The sequence below is a fragment of the Hyalella azteca genome, unplaced genomic scaffold, assembly GCF_000764305.2.
Source record: "Hyalella azteca isolate HAZT.00-mixed unplaced genomic scaffold, Hazt_2.0.2 contig11821, whole genome shotgun sequence".
NCBI classification, from domain to species: Eukaryota; Metazoa; Arthropoda; class Malacostraca; order Amphipoda; family Hyalellidae; genus Hyalella; species Hyalella azteca.
Window position 1 is genome coordinate 281663 of NW_025941804.1, and position 8930 is coordinate 290592.

An 8930-nucleotide genomic window follows, 5' to 3' on the forward strand; every position below is an offset into this window, starting at 1 on the left:
CACTCTACCACCACTCTTCTAACACTCTACAACCACTCTTCTACCACTCTACCACCACTCTACTACCACTCTACCACCACTCTTCTATCACTCTTCTACCACTCTTCTACCACTTTACCACCACTCTTTAACCACTCTTCCACCACTCTTCTACCACTGTCTGTCCGTCTGTCCGTCTGTCTGTCCGTCAGTGACTTCACATTGTCGTCGACGAGAAAATGCGCTCTCTGTCACTCACTGCAGTGAGTACTGAGTTATATTTTTTCTAATCTAATCTTTTTCTAATCTTTTCACTACTTTTTTTCGAACTCTGTCAAGTAAAATACGGTCAAAAATATTAATACATATTATATTATTTACGCAACGACAAAATGGCATCCATGTGACGTGCCATCATTTTGATTGATGTCGTACATCAGTCGTAAGTGCCAGACGTAGTCTGACATTCACGAGACAATGTAGTAAATGCAGCGTCGTAAATTGCCAACGACACGCACGCGTCTAACACGTAAGTCGTATCTTTGTTACGTCAATTGAGACGATCTGCAGTGGCTAGGCTATAAAATCGCTCTATTGTTACTTAATCTTGAACAATTTCATGAGGATTGTACAGTAAATTGTATTGTACTACTATTGTAGTACAAGAAACACGGGAATTGTATTGAAGAATTCAAATCGCACAGTACGTAAATCTCATCATCGTTATTTAAATTCATATACATTTAATAATATTATTGTTTGTGACATTAGGCCTTATATTATCTTAGACTTATCACAAATTATGATATTTTAAACAACAATAAACCTGTAAAAATTACCTATAACAATTATTAGCCTCTAAAAGCTTTATCATTTACATCTTAGAGCGTAATTAAAAAAACTCTTCAATTTATAAGAATATAATATAATGTAATATATAATATGTAATGTCAGCTTTGATTAAACCGTGTTGGTCCAATGGTCTATCTTGTCGATTTCAAACAGATTTTTCACAGACAGTTGCGGATTCCGAACCCTCAATTCACTGCGTTAATCTTTGTAATCCTAAGCACTCGGCCACTTCAAGTTTGATGAAACTAAATTATAATTAATTAAAATTCTACTGATGGGACTAATCAATAAATACGCATTCTCTGACCCCGAACACTTGGCCAATGATCGTAAATAAAGGATAAATAAAAACCGATAAATTAAGAATTAGAATAATAAATTAGGGATAAGTATAATAAACAAATTTACAAAACTATAAACCGTGTCTCTTTCTATCCCTTGCCTATTAAATCCTATGTCATGTCCTAGGTTCGGAGCCCCGCTGAAAAAGCACAAATATATACAAATTAAGTACTTGAGTTAACACAACACTAAGAAATGAATATAGCAAATACAAATAATAAATTAATAAAAACAATATTCAATATCACGAGAAAGGCCACCACTATATAAACACTGAAGATTAACACTGTAAACAATGCAAGTACTAACCTCTATAGTGGATAACATAACAATGACAAGATACAGGGCAGGTCTACACGAGGTCACGTAATAGTTCACTCAAAAACAAAGTGACAATATACATAACCTAACTATCGATGAAATTACTAAATATTGAAAGGCGTTCCCTAATACTACGATCATAATTTTTTCAATAGTAGTTAATTTTAAAACATGTATAATAAATTATAATATAAATAATAATTATTATAATTATAATAAATTATAATTAATAACATTAAAAATAAATGATTGTGACAAGATATAAAAATCTAGGGTTGACGTTGCCAATGCACGCGCTCAGTCCCACGATGTGGCACGATAAGGACGATTGCTGGCGACATCGCAACGATAAGCAGCATAAAAATAACGAACCTTTCCCGGATTCTACTATAATAACTTTTTCCCATGTAGTTTCTGGGTAATATTGTTTTGTTGGTGATATAATTCAGGAAAATCTACTGAAATTCTCAAGTGATCAATCATTTATGGCTGCCCTACGTACAGTTTAATCGGACATTTATTTGTATTCAAGGAGGCCGTGAACAATAATTCACTATACAAAAAAATTTTAATTCATTACCACATTTCGTTCAATTCCTTAAAAAATTAATTAATAAATTTCTTTCATAGATTCCATAGCCATGCCCAATGAATAAATAAATATACACGATTTACATAAATATGTATATACAATTTTAAAACCGGTTTTTTAATTGAAAATTAGCTATACTCGAGGTTAAATGTAAAATAATAATATAATCGGATTGATAGAAAAAATATATAGAAAATTGGCTAATTACAAATTTTGAAAATTCCTGAATTAAAAATAGATAGAAATGATAACTGGAAAGTAGGCAATAAAAACATTAGAATATTACGCAACATATGACGCTCAGGAATACATTATAAATGAATACAATAACGTCATTAAATATTGAACCTCTAGCATTAAAAAACACATTAATTATCACAAAAATTCCTACATTTAAATTTAAATGCCTAAAATAATTTTTTTATTATAAAATGTGAAAACAAAGATAAAATTTGAAAAAAAAGCCGAGCGGTGAAATAATTAATCAATTAATACAAAATTTTTTAAATTATTATGATACTGATTCACATAACTAAAGAAAATCAAATAAATAAATGCATCAAAGTAGCTAAAAAATTTGATATATAAAATCCCAAAAAGGAAGCCTCAGGGCGAGACATTTTTTCCTGGGAAATGCGTATCATCGCAGTGGAGAAAAAGACAATGGAATTTATCTTGTCCAGACGCAGAAAAACCTGCCACAAAAATTCATTAAAATTATCATGTCGCTGATCACAGGAATTTCCCAGTTCATATATTTTTTACAATTTCTCGGGCAAATACTATCAAAATATTTTTATTATTAGCTCAATTTTTATAAATATCCATTGCTCACATTATTTGAAACACTAATTTCTATTATTTCAATTGAAATTAAATTAATTAGCAAAATTTTAGTAATTTCACGTTCGCTGTTCATAAAAAATGAATAATTTTCTCATTTTTTACAGACAATTTTCCTATACAATTTCCGATTGATGGCCAGCGGCTGTACTAGCAACGTACGGGCACGAAACTTGTTATAAAAACTTAAATATAAATTGGAGGAGCGATGGCTAAATTAAATCCAATGGTTAAATTTACGGTGGATAAATACATCTAGGATAAATCCACGGAGGATAAATACATCTATAGGATAAATTCACGATGTATAAATTCATCTTAGCTAAATACACGGTAGATAGGAACACGATCGTTTAATAAATTATTGAGAATACATAAAATTCATAGAGTGTAGAAATATTCGAATAGAAAATTAGATGTGTACAAATACACTGTTTAGAAATACGCTTTGTGGAGACCTGGCTTGACATGCTCTGCATTGCAAATAAAATGCCGAACAATGGAAGACAATGAAGACTTTCGCAAAGACTCTTAACAAATACTGTCACACGGATAGTTAACAAAAACTGTTAACAAAGACTGTCAACAAAGATTGTCAAAAATGATTGTCAACAAAGACTGTTAATAAAGAGTGTCAACAAAGACTGGCAACAAAGACTGTCCACAAAGGCTGTTAACAGAGACTCAACAAACACTGTTAACAAAGACTGTCAACAAAGACTGTCAGCAAAGACTGTCAACAAAGACTGTCAACAAGGACTGTCAACAAAGACTGTCAACAAAGACTGTTGTCCAGCCTCGTGCGTGACTCTACATCAACGGAAGCCTCAAGTGTAGCGGGGTTGACAGCATCGCTGGACTGGCAAGACTAAATAAGACTAAAGGCGAAAACACGTATTAATAATATTATTAATCATTTACTGAATTTTTTATTATCAGTTGTATTAATTACATATTTAAAAAAATGATTATTAATTGTATGAATCGATATTATTAAAAAATTCAATCTTCGATTGCATGATCGAAGATTAATTTTTTTAATCGATTGCAGATCGATTTTTATAAAAAAGTTTCTCGTCAGTAGTATGAAACATTTGACAAAAATGTTAGTTATTAATAGATGAATCTAGTAATAAAAAGTTGGGTATCAATTTTATGGAATATTTACTAAAAATTATCAATTATTAATTAGCGTTCATGGCTCAGAAATCATTTACTATAAATTTTATTTCCTATTTATGCTTTTCGCGAAATCAGCGACAAGCCAACAAGGTTTCTGACACCACAATATAATATTATTAATTTACTTAACAAAATAAATATATTTTAATTAGACTGACATAAAGACTGGAATCCTTATATTTTATTCAATGTGACGTACATTTTTTTCCTATTTGTGACTCAGAGATGCATCAAGTTAAGCATAAACTATATTATTTTTTACTCTACTTATTCTACTTAAGATACTTTGCAGTCACGATAATTAACAGACTAATTAATCAATTACCATCTTTTAAACTGATAATTTTCCTCACCATGTTTCCCTCTTCCCCTCACTTCTGAGGGGTTTACAAGGCACAAGGAAATATTATCAACTAATCAACCCTTCCTAATTTTAAATAAAAATGCTATAATTGTTAAAAAACACTTACTCTATTTCTTTTAGGTGCCCTAACTATTTAAATTTGTAATTAAATTTAAACTGTTAACGTTATAAACGAATTTCACGAAATTCGTATTTTGTAAATTAATTTCTTAACTAAATTACATTATTATGTGTTATTTATACATCAATATTGCAAAGAGTTTTTATTTTTTATGTATAATAATTCTTCGCGTAGTACAAAACTCTATGCTTTGTACACAGAATGCGATAGGAATAATACGGAATATTGTAAGTCAATACGAGAAAGCTAATAATGTTCGTCCGAAATGACTTATAATGAAGAAAATCTATCCCATTCATATAGAACACTCAAAACAAATACTAAGATAGACACATTTTTTATCATTATCATTATATTTATATTGATATATATTATCAATATATTGATATTTATAAATATTGATTGGATAACTTGCTTGCCATTCGATTAATTGTGTTCAATGTTATTATGCTTTACATGCCACAAAACTCATAAGAAATAATCTTCATTTACAGCAGGTAAATAATATTAATTCTACAAAACTTTAAAAATTTACTTAATGCTACAAGATTCTGCTCACATATACAATCGTATCGACACATTCAGATCATTTAATTTTATTTATATGCGCACAAGCCCCGTCGTATTGAATGAAAAATTTGAAACCACGAAAAGTTATGTTGAACAATCCCGAATAATTCAGGCAAATCCGTACGTTTTTTTTTTCAAAGTTATAATTCACCTCGCATGCCCGTCAGTTTTAATTATAGTTATTTTTTGTGGGGACTGTGAGACCTGGCGACAGGACGAGACCGATGCTGACAGGGACAAGACTGATACAGACAGGGACAAGACTGATACTGACAGGGACAAGACTGATACTGACAGGGACAAGAATGATACAGACAGGGACAAGACTGATACTGACAGGGACAAGACTGATACAGACAGGGACAAGAATGATACTGACAGGGAACAGACCGATACAGACTGAGACGAGACCGATACAGACTGAGACGAGACCGATACAGACAGATATAAAACCGATACAGTCAGATACGAGACCGATACAGACAGATACGAGACCGCTACAGGCAGATAGGAGACCGATACAGACTGATACGAGACCGATACAGACAGATACGAGACCGCTACAGGCAGATAGGAGACCGATACAGACTGAGACGAGACCGATACAGACAGATACGAGACCGCTACAGGCAGATAGGAGACCGATACAGACTGAGACGAGACCGATACAGACAGATAGGAGACCGATACAGACAGATACGAGACCGCTACAGGCAGATAGAATACCGTTACAGACTGAAACGAGACCGATACAGACAGATACAAAACCGATACAGGCAGATAAGAGACCGATACAGACTGTGACGAAACCGATGTTGACAGATACGAGACCGATACCGAAAGGACAATTGCTCGATCCACAAATAACACTTGTCCGATACATAAAGGACACTTGCCAGATACAGAAAGGACACTTGTCCGATACATAAAGGACACTTGCCAGATACAGAAAGGATGTAGCATCGTCATGCTCAGCTGCTCGCAAATATTGTCGATGTCATCGGCTTAATGATCAACCATCCTTCTGAATTCATTTTTTTCTTCGTATGTTTCATTGTATTGTACATCGGAATTTATTTTACTGTGTGTTTTACGTTATTTCATTTCATGAATAGTATGATTTTTTTTAATACTTTGTTTTCTTTTCTAATCTTACCTTCATATAGGCAAACATTCAGTTTTCAAAATCATAACATTCAGATAAGTTATTTCTTGCTATCTCGCTTTTATTGTAACATTTTTAAAGTTATTTCGTTGATGAAAAATCTATTATTATATGATGTTCATGGAACAATTATTGTGCAATTTAATAATCCATTATTAGTTACAATTTCTCACGCCTCCTTTGTTAATTTCGAAATCTCCTATTTTGTTGATTATTATATCGCTCTTCTCCAAGTCAAACATAAAAAAGTCCCATAAATATTTTTCTTAAACAAATAATAATACTTATTTTATTAAAAATAATACAGTGTAATATGCCAAGGCCAGCCTAAAGGCATTCAAACCAAGTCCCTTTCACCGGGCATCATTGCCAGACTTCAAGTCTCAATTTCAAGTCCTAATAAGGAGACTGGTAATGACTGCAAGGTGAGAAATGGAGCAAATCTTAATACTGGGACTGGCGAGACTGTAATTTTTAAAACGGGAACTGTCTTAACTGTAAGTTTCAATATGGGACTGTCCAGACTGTAAGTTTCAAAACGGAGACTGTCCAGACCGTAAGTTTTAAAACGGGGACTGTCTAGACTGTAAGTTTTAAAACTGGGACTGTCCAGATTGTAAGTCCTAAAACGGGGACTGTCTAGACTGTAAGTTTTAAAACGGGGACTGTCTAGACTGTGAGTTTTAAAACGGGGACTGCTCAAGACTGTAAGTTTCAAATTAGTGACTGGTAAATTATTTGAGTCTAAGCATCGCATATGCTGGATGAATTCTATAACTTTGCCACAGCAGTTAAAAAAACTTGCATCCTCAATAATGTTGAACCATACAATTTTTGTGACATAGACAAATGTTTTATTTATATCTATAAACTTTACGATAAAAATTACTAACTTTGAATGACAGCATCTGGCTAAATGCGATCAAACCTTTCGCGGTACGTAAATCAATTCAACTTTTCCGATTTTACTGTCAATTTGTTACAATTTTTTAGGGCGATGTCAATTTGCCTGTTCCAAATTTCACCATTTTTTGTCCATGTCTGGAGAAAGGGAGCTTGCTTTTTACAGCATACGTTTTTCTGAAAATTTTTTTGAATAATCATATTGACTGTCGGTTACAAGCAGCGACTCTCAGCCTTAAAGGTCAAAAAATTTGTAAGGTGACTCATCATTGTAAAGATTGTACTCATTTTGAATCATATTCATTTCTACTTTTCATTCATTTCTTACTTCACTTAAATTGCAAATATTCCATTGAGAATAATTTTCTTCTTCTTGAATTTTAAACTGTACTTATCACATTAATTTTTCATTCGAAAATGAAAACCTTTCGTTCTTTCAACTTTTTGAGAAAATTCCCTCCTAATTGTTTTGGGGGCCAAAAAATCCCTATACTTTGTAAAAATGAATGTAAAATTCCCCAAGTTCAAAAGCTGTTCCTGGGGAGCAGCCGGCAATGCTCAGCTTTAAAGGGGAGTGAGGGGAGTGAGGTTGGTTTTGTAATAGGAATAAGTGAGGGGAGTGAGGGGAGTGAGGGGAGTGAGGGGAGTGAGGGGAGTGAGGGGAGTGAGGGGAGTGAGGGGAGTGAGGGGAGTGAAGGAGTTATGATAAATTAATCAGAAGCTGAGTAAAATACAAACAAATATTCCGCGTATGTTTCTATCCCAGAAATTCTTAATTAATATAAATATTTTCAATGTACTTATTTCACATCAAAACTGAATGAATTAAAGAAATTCATCACGTGCTGCTATCCCATAAAGCATTAATGAATAAAAAATTCTGAATTATCTGGCACGAGCAAGCCTCAGCTGCCTCATACAGCGTGCCCATCTGATTAATGTGAACAATAACTCATTCATTCGATGAATGCTCGGCACGAATTAACATTTAATAATAAAAACATAATAAATAACTGAAATAATGAATAATAATACCAAATAATAAAAAAAATAAAAAAATAACAAAGAAAAATAACAATAACAAATAAATAATAATGACAAATAATTGAACTAATAAGTTATAACGAACATGGATGAACTCCGGGAGAAATTTATTTAAATTTACTATTAATTAATTGAAATTATCGAAAGTTTATGGTATAAAGTATCACATAGGTTGACCACTCTGCCAGACAGGCAAAAAAGTGAAGCTGTCTGGATATCGACACACTTTTTGGGTCATCCTGACACAGTTTGGCACAGAAAAATGGCGTATCAGTGCTACGCAGATAAAATGTGTCACTATTTGGACAGTATGACTAATACATTTTTCTGAGTATACTTCTTACAGGGGAAACTGGGTCAGGCTGACACACAAGAGTGCAAGAAATTCATCGCTTTTTGAACAAAATATAATTCATTTCATCGGTGTAAAGTTAATAGGCGCGCAAGATGCTCTGTATAACTCAGAGTTATACATAAAACTTTTAAGTCTATAATGAAAATTTTAAAAGGCCAAAGTTCACACATAATTGAAGTTCTAAACTTAAAGTTTATAAAAATTTACGAAAAATTTACACAAATTTACAATTAACAAAGTTTCTGAAAAATTTACAAAAAAATTACAGATTTAATCCCTTAACGCAAAATTATAACA